Raw genomic sequence first — 16735 nt, forward strand, 5'->3', positions numbered from 1 at the left:
CATTTTTGCTTCATCCTACTGGAATCCTTGTAGTTGCACAAGCACAGTGGGTGCAGTCCCATTAGAGGCTGTTGTGCCTGGGATACTCCCCACTTCCCCTCCCAGGTAGCCAGAACAAAACTTGCTTTTTTCCCTAATTTTGAGGTCTTGACTCAACTGTCACCTTTTCACTGAGGTCCTTCTGGAAGACTATGGTAGTAAGCAGAAAAAGAGGCCCCCAAATGTCTACATCCTAATCCCTAGAATCTGTGAGTGTGTTCCTTTATATTGGGTTGGCCAAAAGGTTCTTTTAGTTTTTTTCCATACAATGGCTCTGGTAGTGCTTAGTTGTCTTTAACTTCAAAACAATTTTGTTAGATTGTATTTTGACAGCTGTCATATCAGTGTGCATTAAAAACCTTATCAAAGTTGGTGACTTTTTATGCAACCATTTTAATATTGAAGATGGAGGTAAATATGCAACATTTTCACCATATTTTGCTTTAGTATTTCAAGAAAGGTAAAAATGCAACTGAAACGCAAAACAGGAAAACAGATTTGTGTAGTGTATGGAGAAGGTGCTGTGACTGATCAAACATGCGAAAAGTGGTTTGCAAAGTTTCTTGGTACTATTGACATTTTGTCCAAATAGTTTTTTGCTGTGAGGCTGTCTTATGCATTGGAAGATGTCTGGCAGCATCCCTGGCTTCTACCCACTAGAAGCCAATAGTGGGAGATAGCCAGCCAACATACTCAAAATATCCAAATCAATAAAGTTATTGGTGAGAATGAAAAAATATGTGTTGTATTTTGTGGAAAAACTAAACAGACTTTTTGGCCAACCCAATACATCAAAAGGGCCTTTGCAGGTGTGATTAAGATGGGGGTCTTGAGATGGGGAGACTCTCCTGAATTGTGCAGGTGGGCCCAATGTGATCACATGGGTCCTTATAAGTGAAAGAGGGAGACAGGTAAGTCAGAGTTAGAGAGATTTGATGTGAGAAGGACTCACCCTGCTGGTGCTGGCTTTGAAGATGGACGAAGGGACCATAAGACAAGGAATATGGGCAGCATCTAGGAGGTGGAAAGGGCAAGGAAGTAGAATCTCCCCTAAAGCTTCCAGAAGGAACAGAGTTCCACCAGCATGTTGATTTTAGATCAGTGAGACCATGTTGAACTTTTAATATACAGAAATTTAAGATAAATTTGTGTTGCTTTAAGTCACTAAGTTTGTGGCAGAAATATGAAACTAATGTAACCAGTGTTTTTAAAATTGTACCCCATTTTGCACCTGGCAGTCCCTATTCCCCATTTTGTTGTATTTTTTCTATAGCACTTATCGTCAATGAATATATATTTTACTTATTTTGTTTATTGTCTGTCCAACTCCCTTTACCCTTGAGAATGTAAGCTCTGTTAGGACAAAGATATTTCCCTCTTTTGTTCATTGTTGATTTCTAGAAGAGTGCCCAGGATGCAGTATGTGTTCAATAAATGTTTTCTGAATACATGAATTTTTATACCCAACAACCAGCTTTGTCATCCATTCATTTCCTCAACCAACTGTGTTCATGTTATGACCTGGGAACTTAGAGGCTATTGAGATAGGTTCTTGATCTTGAGGAGATAACTATCTGGGGACAGAGACAGGCACACAAATATCTATAATAAAAGGTAGTAAGTGCTATAGTTGAAGTGACTTACTAAGTGCTGTAGAAAACCCAAGGAGGGAATTTGATACATTCATGGTATAGTCCAATAATTCATTCAATAGATACTTATTGAGCCTCTACCTTGGACCAGCCCCTGTGTGCTAAGTTTTGAGAATAAAGCAGTGACAAGACAAACATGGACAGTCTCCAGAAGGACATTCAACAGATTGTTACCAGGGTGATGAGGATAGTGAATTAGAGATACAGGGGGTGCCAAAAGAATGAGCTCATGAAGATAGGACTGGTACTCCAAATAGAGGGAATGGCAAATTAGCAAAGGTAGTGTGAAGGCTTTGTGTTTTCAAGTAGTGGCAGATGGTTTGGTCTGGTTCCAGACACGGTGTGGAGTAAAGTGAAACCATAAAAAAAGGCAAAGGCCAGACCTTGAAGAGCATGTCATGTTAGAGGTTGGATCTGATCTTCAGGATGTGATCATTAAAGCCATGAACAATGGGAACCACTGAAAGAGTTTTAAGTAGTGGAACCATATGACCACAATTAAAAAGATACATAGTGGTAATGTGGAAGATAGACTATAGGAAATGGAAAGTGGAAGAAGGAAAACTAGTTAGGAATCATGATGACTATCTTCTGTTTGTCCATCTAGATCCATGCTCCATCCCTCTCCATCATGCTTAAAGCTCTGGAGACTGAGTTGGATGAACTACAGCAATGGCTTCTGGTGCAATTGCAAAGCCCCATAGGGAGGAGAGAGAGGTCAGGGTATTTAGGTCTATGGCTCTCTCTCTGTTGGACTGCAAAATGGACAAAGCCAAGTTTCTCCTTGTAAGGCCACAGTCCATCAGGCAGCTCCTTTCCCAGTCTATATGTGGTCTCATCTTCCAAGAGGCTAGCCTGGGCTTCCTTGCATTGAGGCAGAGAAACTTAGTTTCTTTTCTTTCCTGCTTGAAGTGCCTCCTGTCTTGCAGTGGGTTCCTCTAGAAACAGACCCTCAGAGAAAGATTGGAGTGCAAGTAGTTTATTTGGGAAGTGATCCCAGGAAATAGAGAGAAGTGAGATAAGGATGAGAAAAGATTCAAACCATGGTCTCTTAATTTGGTTATGAACATGGTCACTTGGGGCTCAGTCTCTCTGGTAACATGTGGGAGATTAGAACCTGGTTTAGAGGGTGAGGAAGTGCGGGGTATGTACCCACCACACTACCCATCATTGGCTGAGGGATACTGTCAGGGGCATTAATGTGCAGCATGTCTGTTCTGCTTCCTATGCTGCGAAAAGCTCTCCGGCCGAGAATCAGAGGAGTTTGCTGGAAGAAGCCACTGATGACGCGTGTGAATGGTGAGAGCTAAGGGGACATGTGCGGAATACTGACAGTGTCGGCTCTGCTGCCATTTCACTGAACGAACATTATGAATTCTCATATTTATTCTAATAATTTATTCTACTTTACAAAGATTTTACTGAGGAAGGAGAGTTGGGGATAGGTGCGGAGTGATGTCCCCACTAAAGGGCGGGGCTTCTTCCTAAGGAGCCGCCGCCCTGCGCCCCGGAAGCAAAGGCCGGTAGACCATGCAGGCCGAGGGGCAAGGCGCGGGCAGCGTGTCCGGGGATGCCGAAGGCCGGGGCAGTCCCGGCAGCCCTGGAGGCCACGAGAGCCCCCGTCCAGGCGGCACGGGAAAGGCCAGGGCCGTCGCGCGGGCTCTCCACGCCCCCGGGCCGGGCGGAGGTGTGGTGCCAGGGCCCAGTGGGCCCGCAGCCGGAAGGCCAGGAGGACGGCTGCTCCAGTTGTATCCTACTTCCTGCTTGAGGGGTGGCCGGGAGGCAGTGTGACAGGGAAGAGGGGCGTGAAGATGGGAGAGGGGCCCAGAGCGGCCGAGGGGATGGGCCGGTGGCCGCCAGCTGAGATGGTGGGGTGCGGGGGAGACAGCCTGAGGGGCCACAAAGGAGGGGGGCAAATTTAAGGGGACTAAGACCGTTGTGCGTGGCCTGTGGGGAAACGAGCAAAGTCGGCATTGGGTGAGGCCTTAACCGAACCTCCACCAGCTCCCTCACAGTGCCGTTCCCGTCATTCCTGGAGGCAGAGCTGGCCCGCCAGTTCCTGGCCCCGCACGCCCAGCCCCGCGGAGGGGCGGGTGTGAAGGAGCTCTCGGTGTCTGGCAGTCTTCTGATGATGTTAGTTCTAAAGGGGGCCAAGGTGGGGGTGGTGGCAGATGGCAGGGGTGGTCTCCGGAGGGGACTATAACAGTGAATTGGAGACCCCCAAAGTTCAGGTCTGAGGAGGTACTCACTGTGCCCCGGGCCTGTCGTCATCCGAGGGCGCAGAGAGAGCTCGGGACAGAGCTATCATATTTAACTTGATTTTCTTTTCCCCCTCATTTAGCCGACTGACTGGTGAAGACCCTGTTGAAATCCGAAATTCTATCACCTCCTGTCTCAACGAGCTTTCCCTGTTGGTTTTCCCCCCATGTTTTTTCATTGAGTCCACAATGGAAAAAGGGGGCTAAGACGAGCCTAGAGTGAGTCCCTCTCTAGGCAGTGCATCCTTCCCTGGGGCATTGATTCCTACAGAAGTTGCCACTCTATTATGGGGGTCAAACTCTTTGCTTGTACTGGCCCTTCTGCACCCTCGACTATATTGTTTCACTGTTACTGGACAGAGGAGTCCTTAATTGTTTGTTACAGCAGAAAATAAAACTTACCTGCTGAAAAATGCAAGTTGACTGACTGCTTTCTGTGATCACTGTGGGTGGGTAAGGTTTCTAGAAATTCAGTAGCTTTCTTGAGATACTCTAGAAGTATAGTAAGAGCAGCCTAAGAGCTGTGAACAGGGGTTAAGCAGACTCTCGGCTGCAACTCTTTAACCTTTAGGCTTTCAGGTACTCCTGCTCTGAAAAACAGCAAGGAGAAAGGGGGACAGGGGAAGAGAAAATTACGTGGAGGAAAATGTTGCATATGTTCTCTTTTATGTTTGAATATGACAGGAAGTTTATAATAAAGGTATAGGATGGACATAAACAAGTTCATTTCAGTTAGGTATTTTTTCTGAGCATTTTTTGAAACTTGCTATTTTTATATAATTTCAAACTTATAGAAAAGTTGCAAGAATAATACAAGGGCCTCCTATATACTCTTTACCCAGATTGAACACATGTTTATCTTGCCTCCCTCTTCTGCCCTATAATGCATATATATAAGTACATATTTTTTAAAAACCACTTACGAATAACCTGGATGCTCTGGCTGGTATGGCTCAGTTTGTTAGGTGTTGTCCCACAAACCAAAAGGTCACGGGTTTGATTCCCTGTCAGGGCACATGCCTGGGTTGCAGGTTCAGTCCCCAGTCAGGACATACACAAAAGGCAACCAGTCAATGTTTCTCTCACATTAATGTTTTTCTCCCTCTCCTTCTCCCTCCCTTCCCCACTCTCTACATGTCCTCGGGTGAGAATTTAAGAAAAAATAATTACTTGGAGAAATTGAACCTCTTTACCATTAAATACTTCCATATGTATTTCCTAAGAACAAAGATGTTTTCTTATGTAGCCATAGTCAGTTATTTCTGAGCATTTTTAGTTGCTTGTACAGTATTTTTAGGTGACTTCCTACCACAGGAAATCCTTCACCAATAAAACATATGCCAAAATGGATTAAATTGGTGCATGTGTAAAGTTTTCTCCCAGTGGGATACTGAAACACAGGTTAAGGTTCACAGACCTTCCAAATTCTGTTGATTTTATTTCAATCTTAGAAGAAAAATCTAATCCTCTATATAAAGTGGTAAAACATTTATGAGCCTTGGAAAACACTGCCTACGTGGTTAATATCCTTTTCCCTTGATAGTCTGCTTCAGTGCAATGGTATTTTATTAATTTATTAACCATCACGTTCCTATTAAGAGACAGTGTTGGAGCTAGAAAGGACCTTAGAGATTCTTCTAGCCTTACTTACATTTAAGCAAACTGGGGACCAGAAATATATTGCCTTAACAGTTTCAGGACAGTGGTTGGGACTGGAGCACAAGGATCTTAACTCTAAGCTCGGAAGGCCCTTCAGAGAGAATCAGTCTGATGTGTATAAGGAGAGCCCACGGGCTCTTTGGGACCAAACAGGATCCAGAGCAGGTATGATGAGTGGGAAGAATAAGACCCTAGTCTTCAACCTCCAGCCTCCATCAGATAGACTTGTTTTTTCCTGTTGCATGTATTGAGCTTCTCCATATGATTTTCTGGGAAGAAAGGGCCTTGCTACCTGAAAACAAATTAGGCCTAGAGAAGTTTAATATGGGCTCAGTATTACCCAGCAAGTTGATTCCAGAGCTAGGTTCAGGAACTGAGCCTTTTACTTCTGTCTAATACATAGTCAGTTCCACCTCCACCCTACAAATCCTCCTGTCATTAATCTTGTTTCACCTCTTCTTTCAAAGGGAAAATCATTGCTCTCAGGGAGTGAGGAGCAAAACTACTTTTTTTTAAAAAAAAGGATTTATCTTATCAAAGGATGACTTCATTTTTCCAAGTTTTACCATTCATTCTCTTCCACATGTACCTTCACTCTTACATGTACCTGGACACCCATGACATTTATCTTGACTCAGGACACTAATCTTACTTCCCCCACGTTATCACAGTATTTTCATACTAATATGTTCAATTACAGATAATTTATCTTCACCTTTCACCAACTAGCTTATGAAAGATGACATCTTATTTTTCATTACCTTAGTCTTCCTATATTTATTGGTCAGACTTTTTATTTTTACCTAATAGGGAGTTTTGTTCCTTATTTGAATTGTTATCCTAATAGTTATTTTAGCCAATGTTATTTTTCTTCAGTGAGGCAATAGGGTTTCCAATTTGCCAGACTACTTCTACATACAGTGGACTTTAATGTCCAAAGGACTTAGCGTCCTAGCACATATCCCTTGACAAGTCTTAAGTTTTAATTTTCTCATCTGTAAATGTAATGATAATTATATGATTTACTTTACTGCTGTGTTATACTATAATTCATTTAAAAAGTACTTAGAAGAGCATGGTATGTAATGAGTATTCATTAGTTATTTTTTATTATTAAATTTATTGAGGTGACATTGGTTAATAAGATCATATAGGTTTCATTCCTATGATATAGGAATGAATATGGTATAGGTTTCATTTCATATACATTCCTATGATACACAGTCTGTCTACTTTATTGTGTGCCCACCACCCAAAGTCAAGTAATCTTTTGTCATCATATATTTGGCCCTTTTTATGCTCTATAGCCCTCCCCTTCCTTTTGGTAATCATTATACTGTTGTCTGTGTCTATGAGTTTCAATTTTATATCCCATATATGAGTGAAATCATATTGTTCTTAGCTTTTTCTGACTGATATTTCTCTTATTATGATATTTTCAAGGTCCATCCATGTTGTTGAAAATAGCAGTATTTCATCTTTTCTTATGGCTGAGTAGTATTCCATAGTATATAGGTACCACGTCTTCTTTATCTGATCATCTATCAAAGGGCATTTTGGTTGTTTCCATGTCTTGGCCACCACAAATAATGCTGCAATGAACATAGGGCTGCATATATCTTTGTGATTAAATATTTTCAAATTTTGGGGGTAGATGCCCAGAAGACGATTGCTGGGTCATATGGTAACTCTATTTTCAGCTTTTTGAGGAGCCTCCATATGGTTTTCAATAGTGCCTGTACTAGTTAACATTCCCAACAGCAGTGGATAAAGGTTTTTTTTTCCTCCACAACCTCTCCCAACACTTGTTATTACTTGTATTGATGATAATAGCAATCCAATTAAAAAATGGGCAGAGGACCTGAACAGATACTTTTCTCAAGAAGGCATTCAGATGGCCAACAGCTATATGAAAAGATGCTCAATTTCACTCAAAACTACAATGAGATACCACCTCACATCTGTTGGAATGACTAGTTATTATTTTTATATAGTAGTTTTGGGTTAATCTCAGGCAAGTAAATGAAAGAGATCTAATCTCTAACATCCAGAGCTTTAATTCTCTTGTAAGGTTGGCAGTTGAATTATATATACTTGAAATTATTTTTCCCTTCAAAAGTGAATCTGAAGATATAGTAATAGAAATTATTCAAAATAAAGTGCATGAGCACACACACACACACACAAAACTGAAAGAAATAAAGGAACAGCATCAGTGAGCTCTGAGACAACTTCAAGTGGCCTAATAAAAGGGCAACTGGAGTCCACAAAGTAGGGACGGGGAAGAAAAAACAATTGAAATACTGGCCAAAATTTTTCAAATTTGATCAAAATGGAAAAATCAATTGATTCAAGAAGCTCAACACACAGCAAGCTCAAGAAATATGAAGAAAAGAAACCTATACAAACATCAAAATGATATTTCTTAAGAAGAGTAATGAGAATCTTAAAATTATCTGGAGAAAAATAGCACATATCACCTACAGAGATACAAAGACAAGGATAATAGCAAACTTTTTGTTGAAAGCAGTGCAAGACTGAAAGACAGTGTAGCAATGTCTTTAAAGCACTGGAAAAAAATACCCATTGAGAATTTTGTATTGAACAAAACTATCTTTCAAAAATGAGGATAAAATGCTTTTTTGATGTACAAAAACCAGGAGAATTCATTGCCAGCAGACCTGCACCTAAATAAATGTTAAGGAAGTTCTTTAGTTAGACAGAAAACCTACCAACTGAAAGTCTTGATCAACATAAAGAAGTAAAGGGCATCCAAAATGGTAAATACATGGATAAATATAAAAGCCTTTTTTTCTTATTTAAAAATATCTTTAAAAGATGACTGTTTTAAGCAAAAATAATGGCAATGTACTTTATGGTTTAAAATATGTAAAAGTAAAACATAGGGAAATCATTGCACAAAGGCCATGAGGGGGAAATAAAATAGACTCTTCTAAGATTTTTATATGACATGTGAAGTGGTATAATATTACTCGAAGGCAGATAATGATAAGTTACATGTGTATACTGTGAGCACTAAAGTAACCACTAAACAAAACCAAACAGTTATCACTAATAAGCCAAATGAGGAGGTAAAATGGAATGAAGGAAATGTTCAATTAATTCAAAGCAGGCAGAAAAAGATTAAAAAGAGAACAAAGAACTGTTGGACAAATAGAAAATAAATAGCAAAATGGTAGAGTCAACTAGCCCTATTAATAACAGCACCAACAGCACTAAATGGTCTAAACCAGACTGTCCAATATAACTTTCTGGCAATGTTCTTTATCTGTAGTCTCTAATGCCTAGTCACATGCTCCTGTTGAGCATTTGAAATGTAACTCATGGACTGAATTTTAAACTTCTAATAATTTAAATTAAAATAGCCACATGTGGTTAGTGGCCTATTAGCACAATTCTAAATACCTGATTTAAAAGGCAAAGATTAGATTGTCAGATTGGCTAAAAAGTAAGACCCAACTATATGCTGTCAAAAGCAAACTCTGACTATGAAGATAAATTGATTAAAAGAGAATGGAAAAAGATATCTCATGCAAACATTCCCCAATAAACATTGATACATTAGCCCTGGCTGCTGTGACTCAGTGGGTTGACTGCTGGCCTGCAAAGTAAAGGGTCACTGGTTCAAATCCCAGTCAGGGCACATGCCTCAGTTGTAGGCCAGGTCCCCAGTAGGGAGTGCATGAAAGGCAAGCACACATTGATGTTTCTCTCCCTCTTGTTCTTCCTCCCTTCCTCTCTAAAAAATAAATAAATAAAATCTTTAAAGAAAGATGGATATGTTAATACAAAGTAGGTATCAAGAGGACTTAATAATTCCTCTGAAGACAAACACTTTTATTTAGTCATCCTTGGTATTATGTTGGTGGTGGTGGCACAGTGGAGGAAAAAATGGCAATGTGTTAGTTTGCTAGGGTTGCCATTACAAAATACCATAGACTGGGTGGCTTAAATCACAGAAATTTATTGTCTCATAGTCCTGGAGGCTGGAAGTCCAAGATCTGGTCGTTGCAGGGCTGTTTTTTTTCTGAGGCTTCTCCTTGGCTTACAGATGGCCACCTTCTTGCTGCCTCTTTACATGGTCATCTCTCTATGTACATGCACCCCTGTGTACATGACCCCTGTGCATGTACATAGAGAGATGTATATGCACAAATCATCAAATAGCCAAATTTTCTCTTAGAAGGACACTGGTCATATTGTATTAGGACCTGCTGTAACAGCCTCATTTAACTTAGTTATCACTTTCAATGCCCTATCTCCAAATACAGTTATATTGTGAGGTCCTGGGGGTTAGGTCTTCTACATATGAATTTGGAGGAACACACAATATAACCCATAACATCCAGGGGCATTATTTATCACAACTCTCCTCCCAACAACAGTGTCTCTGGGCTTCCATGGGGCAGCATATTTGTCAAGCACACAGTGCCATCCCTGGCTTATGATGACTGTGATGCAAGAGGCAGGGCTAAGGTTGTGGGGTTATGGTTCACCTCTTAAGAGAGTCATGGAGGAAGATAGAATGGGGAGGAAGGGAATTATATCCACCCACAATGTTGTGTGGCTTGTATCGTTTTTCTGTTGAACATTCTGACTACAAATTATGCCTCTTGCTATATCTTTTTTTTTTAATTGAAGTATCACTATATACAGGGTGGGGCAAAGTAGGTTTACAGTTCATATGGAAAATAATATAACAACTAATAAACAATAATATAAGAATAAACTCTGTTTTTCCATACTAATAGCTGTAAACCTACTTTTGACTGTCCCTGTATTTTTCCTTTTGAATTAATGAAAGGAAAACTTTAAGTGAACAATGTTGTTTCTCCTGACATCCAGAAGAACTAGTGGAAAATGCTGACCCTTCCAGTAGGCCATCAACTCTTCCCACCCAAGACAAGCTGCCTCTTGTTGCCATGACTACACTGGCTTTCAACTAATGTGGAGGTGCTAGTCCTAGCTTGACTTTGATGAATGTTAGGAGACTGGAGCTAGTTAGCCCCCAAGATGAGGTTTGAAATTTGGAAGAGAATAAAAAGAAGGAGGCTGCAGAAAGTTCCTGTGGAAGTGAAAGTTCCTGTGGGAGTGAAGTTTCTGTGAGTTTAATGGGCCCTGAGCAACATGATCTGTAACAGAAGTTAGAGCAAGTCTGTAGAACAATTTAAAAACAGATGGGTTTCCTGAAATCACCACTGTTTCCGTGGCAACACCTCAGCTGATTCTCTTGGTTGCTACAAAGTGTTCTGTATGGACAAAATCTTGGTGTCAACTAGAGAGAGAGGACCCACAACAGGATAAATCAAACTAATCTTAGAAAGAAGACAGAATTTGGGACAGGTATTAGGGTCTTAAGAAGATTATCCTGAGAGTCAGGCCTCACACTGCCAGGGTAGATGTCAAAAGTCACATGTCCAGTGATTTTTAGGGAATGGTAGGAGCAGTTCTTTGGTTGCAATGGCGGTGACACCTCCCTTGCTGCCTCTAGGCTTTGATAACCAGAGGACAATTTGCTAACCTGTAACTCATCATTTGATAAAATATTCATAGAGCACCTAGCACTGAATTCTGTCAAACTTATCCATCATGCTGGTTAAATGCATGCCTGTCACAATGAATGTAAATTGCTTGCATTTCTGTGATAGATCTGTAACAATAGAGGTTAATATCCTAAATCATCAAATGGCCAGTGTCTTCTTTTCACCCACACTCTTGTTGCGTGTGTGTGTGTGTGCTTAGGGCACTGTGTTAGGTGTTGAGGTTATGAAAAGGAATGAAACTTGGCACAGGTTCTGCCCTTGGTGGCTTACAGTCGTTGGGGGGGGGGCGGTGATAAGCATTGGCATAGGAAGAATAAATGCTAATACAAGGTGGCATATCCTACAAATTAATGGTATAGACAACAAACTCCATAGGAATTCAAAAGGGCATCCTTCTTTCCAAGGCTGGGGTGATTAAGGAGAGGGTCATGGAGGGGGTGGGACTTCAGCTGAGCAGGAATGAGGGCAGGGAGGGTAACAGGGAGGACCATGAAAACCAGTAAGTGAGGAAAGTAGCAGAAATACTAAGACAGAAATGAGTGTGGGTGGTTGTTCAGGGGAAAGCAGCAGAGTTATTTGAGAAGGAGAGTTAATGACACAGAGATTGAAAAATAAATTATGCAAGGGACAGTTGGGGGCTCAGGATATCAGGATTCTGAAGCACATGGTAGGAAGTTTAGACTTTCTCATGTAGGCAGCAAAGGAATGTCAAATGTTTTATTTTTTATTTCATTTTTCTTTTTTAAGTATTTTATTGATTATGCTATTAGAGTTTTCCCAACTTTTCCCTTTTTATCCCCTCTCTGCCTTGCACCTCCAACCCTCCAGCATCCCCCCTGACTTAGTTCATGTCCATGGTTGTACATATAAGTTCTTTGAGTCCTCTGTTTCCTATACCATTTTTATCTCTCTCCATCTATTTTATGCCTACTAATTATGCTTCCTCATCCCTGTACCTTTCCCCCCCATTCCTCTCTTCCCCCTCCCTATTGAACTCCCTCTGTGTGATGTCCATTTCTCTGATTCTTTTCCTTTTCTGGTTGTTTGCTTAGTTTTTGGTTTCATTGTTTTTCTTTTCTTTTAGGTTCATTTGTTGATAGTTGTGAGTTTGTTGTCATTTTACTGTTCATAGTTTTTATCATCTTCTTTTTCTTAGATAAACCTTTTTAACATTTCATATAATAAGGGTTTGGTGATGATGAACTCCTTTAACTTGACCTTATCTGAGAAGCACTTTATCTGCCCTTCAATTCTAAGTGATAGCTTTGCTGGATGGAATAATCTTGGATGTAGGTCTTTGCCTTTCATGACTTCAAATACATCTTTACAGTTCCACCTTGCCTGCAAGGTTTCTTTTGAGAAATCAGCTGATGGTCTTATGGGAACTCCTCTGTAGGTAACTGTCTCCTTTCCTCTTGGTGTTTTTTAAGATTCTCTCCTTATCTTTAATCCTGGGTATCTAAATTATGATGTGTCTTGGTGTGTTTCTTTTTGGGTCCAATTTCTTTGGGACTCTTTGAGCTTCCTGTACTTCCTGGAAGTCTATTTCCTTCACCAGGTTGGGGAAGTTTTCCTTCATTATTTTTTCAAATAAGTTTTCGATTTTTTGCTCTTCCTCTCCTCCTTCTGGCACCCCTATGATTTGGATGTTGGGGCATTTAAAGTTGTCCCAGAGGTTCCTAAGCCACTCTTCATTGTTTTGAATTCCTGTTTCTTCATTCTGTTCCAGTTGAATACTTATTTCTTCCTTTTCTTTCAAATTATTGATTTCAGTCCCAGTTTCCTTCTCTTCATTGTTGGTTCCCTGTATATTTTCCTTTATTTCATTTTATGTAGCCTTCTTTTCTTCCTTTATTTTGTGACCAAACTCAATAATTTTCATGAGCATCCTGATTACCAATGTTTTGAACTTTGCATCTGACAGGTGTCTATCTTCTCATTCTTTTTCTGGAGTTATGATCTTTTCTTTCATTTGGACCATATTTCTTTGTCACAGCACACCTGTTACATTGTAAGGGGCATGGCCTTAGGTAGTCGCCAGGAAGGCAACCTACTTCCCTTTGTTGTGGTGTTATATGTGAGAGAGTGGTAGAGAGAGAATGATGCCACTTGCTCGGCTCTTACTCCACTTTCTGTCACTTCCCTCACTTCCCACAGGTGGATCATGCCCTTTCAGGTGCTGATTCCCAGGTGGGTGGGTGTATGTATATTCCAGGACCCTGTGGACCTCTCCAGTGGACTCTCCTATGAGACTGGGAGTTTCTCTCACTGCTGCAATCCTCACAGATTTTTACAGCCAGATGTTTTGAGTCTTTAGTTTCCCATGCCAAGACCCTGGGATCCTGGACTGTCTCACTCCCCAGTTGTTCCTCCTGGCTTATCCGTGCACGAATGTGGGACCACCCTGTCCTCCAGGCCCCGCCTCACCCACATCATCTACTGCCTTGCTGCGTGTCCTCTCTGCCCCTTCTACAAGTCTGGATGAATGTTTCTTTAACTCCTTGGTTGTTGGGCTTCCATACAGTTTGATTTTCTGTCAGTTCTGGTTGTGTTTTGTTTTTAAATTGGTTGTTATCCTTCTTTTGGGTGTGCAAGGAAGCAAAGCATTTCTACTTAGCCCTCCATCTTGACTGGAACTTCTTTTTTGTATTTTTGGTTTTTTGCAAAGTAATGCTGTAGGGTTCTTAATCTGGCAGCCTTGTATAAGATTGTTTGAAGAAGGGAAGAAAGAACCAGAGAGACTGGATGGGGTTAGGATAGAGGTTGAGGGAACAAAAGAAAGGGATCAGTGGATGGAATGGATGAACCTCAGATACTGAGAGTAGACTATAACTGATTGGATCTAACAGAATGCGAGGGAAGGTGTAAGGTTTAAATCTGGGTCAATAGGAAAGAAGTTTATTTAGACCTTTAAAAAGAAATGATGCCAACTGAGTCCTATGGTAGTCAGAAAGATAAGAGGAAAATCCTTGCCCTTAAGTAACTCACAGCCTAGTAGAAGACAAGCATGATTATAGATGTTGGGCTAGAAGCATGTACTGAGTACAATGAGGGGCTCACTGGAGAGGAAGACAGAGGTTGTCTTTATAAGAGGCAATGTTGAGCTGACTGTTGAAAGCAGGCTTGTTTGAGAAGAAGCAAGTTAAGGGTTATATCTGACTTCAGAGTTTAGTATGAGGTGGGAAGAACACCTAAGTGGGAAGTATCCATTCATTTGATTCATTCTGATGTTGAATCCCCTATATGAGGCTGTCTCGGGGCAGGAACTCAAAAGAAATGAATAAGGCTCACTCCCTGCTCTCAGGGAACTGCCTGTCTAGTGGGGGCAAAGGCAGCTTTCATTCCAGCATTCAAAGGTATGTGTTTAGACCCTCCTCCACTCACCCACCAGGTGCTAGCCCTGGGAATGCAGGAATAGAATGGACTAAATATCCTCCTCTCATGGAGGCCACATTCTCGTTAAGAACTTACTGACATAAGGCAGAATTAGGCTAAGTAAGAAAAGACAAGTTTGAGGAGAAGACAGGTTTGAGTGTAGAAAAAAGAGCAGTGAGTTCTGCTGGACCTGCTTGGGAGGACCATGCTGTTGGGAAGCACAAGACGACTGACTCACTGAACAGCAATTGGAGATGTCAGTTGGGAGCTGGGGTGAAGGGTCAGGTCAGGCTGCAGGATGAGCCCAAAGTTTCACATGTGCCTCATGACTGTGAGGTGATGTGCTTGTTTTTCACCCAGGAGGCATCTCTGTAGTGGTGACAGCTAATGCCAGACACTTGAACCACGGTGTGTTTTTGGCTGCCAGGACTCCTTCTTGGTGGAGCCAGTCTGTCAGCCTTCTTTTCTGGGCTGTACACATGCTAATTCTTCTCACTGATTGCTCGAATGCTGATGGAGCCACTGTGACCCAGTGAGCAGTTCATTCACCTGCTCCAGGCCCTCATGCATGGAGCCCATGTCCCAGCCAGCAACACCCAAATCCTGTCACACTGATCCAGGGCTTATTTACTGATGTCACAGAGTCTCTGGGAAGAGAGTAGGTGTTACAGGTTGAATTCTGTCCTCCACAAATTTATATGTTGAAGACATAACCCCTAGTACCTCAGAATGTGACTGTATTTGAGACAGGGTCTTTCCAAAGTAGTAAAATTAAAGTGAAGTCATTAGGGTAGACCCTAGTCAAGCATAATGGGTGTCCTTGTAAGGTGGAAATTTGGATATAGATACACATACAGGGAGAACAGCATGTGAAGATGAAGGCAGAGATCAGAAGTGATGCTTCTATGAGCTAAAGAATGACAAAGATTGCCAGCAAACCAGAACGCTAGAGGAGAGGCCTGGAATAGTCTCCCTCAGAGTCCGCAGCAGGAACCAACCCTGCCGGCACCTTGATTTCAGGCTTCTAGCCTCCAGAGCTGACAGAATAAATTTCCGCTGTTCAAGCCATGTGGCCTGTGGTACTTTGTTATGACAGCCCAAGCAAACTAATACAGTGGGTCAATAACTCTGAAGTCTCTCAGTTCAGGAGTCTGTGGAGCCCATTGCTGCTGCTGCTGCCCTAGGCCACACTGTCATAGTCAGATCCCTTCCCCGATGCTGTTGAACTCACTGTTTTTGGTCTGTGCTCTGAGAGCCTCAGTCAGAAGTTTAATTGTAGTGTCCCAGGTTCGATTCCCAGCCAGGGTACATTCCTGGGTTGCAGGCCATAACCCCCAGCAACCGCACATTGATGTTTCTCTCTCTCTCTCTCTCTATCTCCCTCCCTAAAAATAAAATAAATAAAATCTTTAAAAAAGAAAAAGAAGTTTAATTGTGGCTGATTGGCTCTCAGCTCCTTCAGAGAAGCAGTCAACATACGTGTATGTCCAACTTTCCCAGCTTGTTTGTTTTTCTGAGGATGCTCATGACTAAAAGTAGGAGAGCCTCTGCACATGCCCTGCTAGAAAAGTGATAGATTTGTGAGGAGATCAGTTAATGAAGAAAAATTCAGTATGTGTTTGTGGTGGTGTTTGGCAAGATTTACAAGGTTATATAGAATTTTAAGGAGCCAAGAGTGTTTTCACTCAAATTCCTGGCATGAAGAGCAAAGAATAATTTCCAAATACCATTGCCAGCAGTGGATTTTGCTGGGGCTGAGGGGCAAGGAAGTCATGGAAACAGAGATTAGTCAGGCAGGTGCTCTGGGCCAACTGTGGAGTAATACCCTGCTGTTAGAAAGAGCTCTGGCAGAGCTTAACTCTGGGAAGTTGGTTTCCTGCAGTGACTGGCAGGAGGATCCAGATTCTGTTGGCTGCTCCCCCTCTCTGCACACCTTGGCTTCTGAAGGGTGAACAGCTTGCTCTGGATTCACAGTCAACCTCCAGAATCCTCCAGAATGTCTCCACTTGCTTCTCATAGGGCCACGCTCATTAACCTAGACTCCTAGGAATGGGGCACAGTTACCAATTGATTCAGCTATTTTCTTTTTACTTTTTTGAAGTCTCAGAAGCAGGCAAATGAACATCATATCCAAGACTATCTTGGCTTATGCATTAATGAGTTCTGCCTATAAAAGTGTTTGAATCTC

General features: G+C 41.6%; 1 protein-coding gene and 1 long non-coding RNA gene across 2 annotated transcripts in view; both read left to right on the plus strand.

The window, feature by feature from the left end:
* SCD5 (stearoyl-CoA desaturase 5) overlaps positions 1–16735 on the plus strand; it is a 164056-nt gene that overhangs the window by 29094 nt on the left and 118227 nt on the right. The window lies entirely within an intron of this gene.
* On the plus strand, positions 3631–4356 carry LOC118500930. Its single transcript, XR_004903514.1, has 2 exons — positions 3631–3824; positions 4033–4356. It is a non-coding gene; the product is annotated as an uncharacterized LOC118500930 (long non-coding RNA).

Source organism: Phyllostomus discolor, chromosome 1 (assembly GCF_004126475.2).
Source record: "Phyllostomus discolor isolate MPI-MPIP mPhyDis1 chromosome 1, mPhyDis1.pri.v3, whole genome shotgun sequence".
Lineage (NCBI taxonomy): Eukaryota > Metazoa > Chordata > Mammalia > Chiroptera > Phyllostomidae > Phyllostomus > Phyllostomus discolor.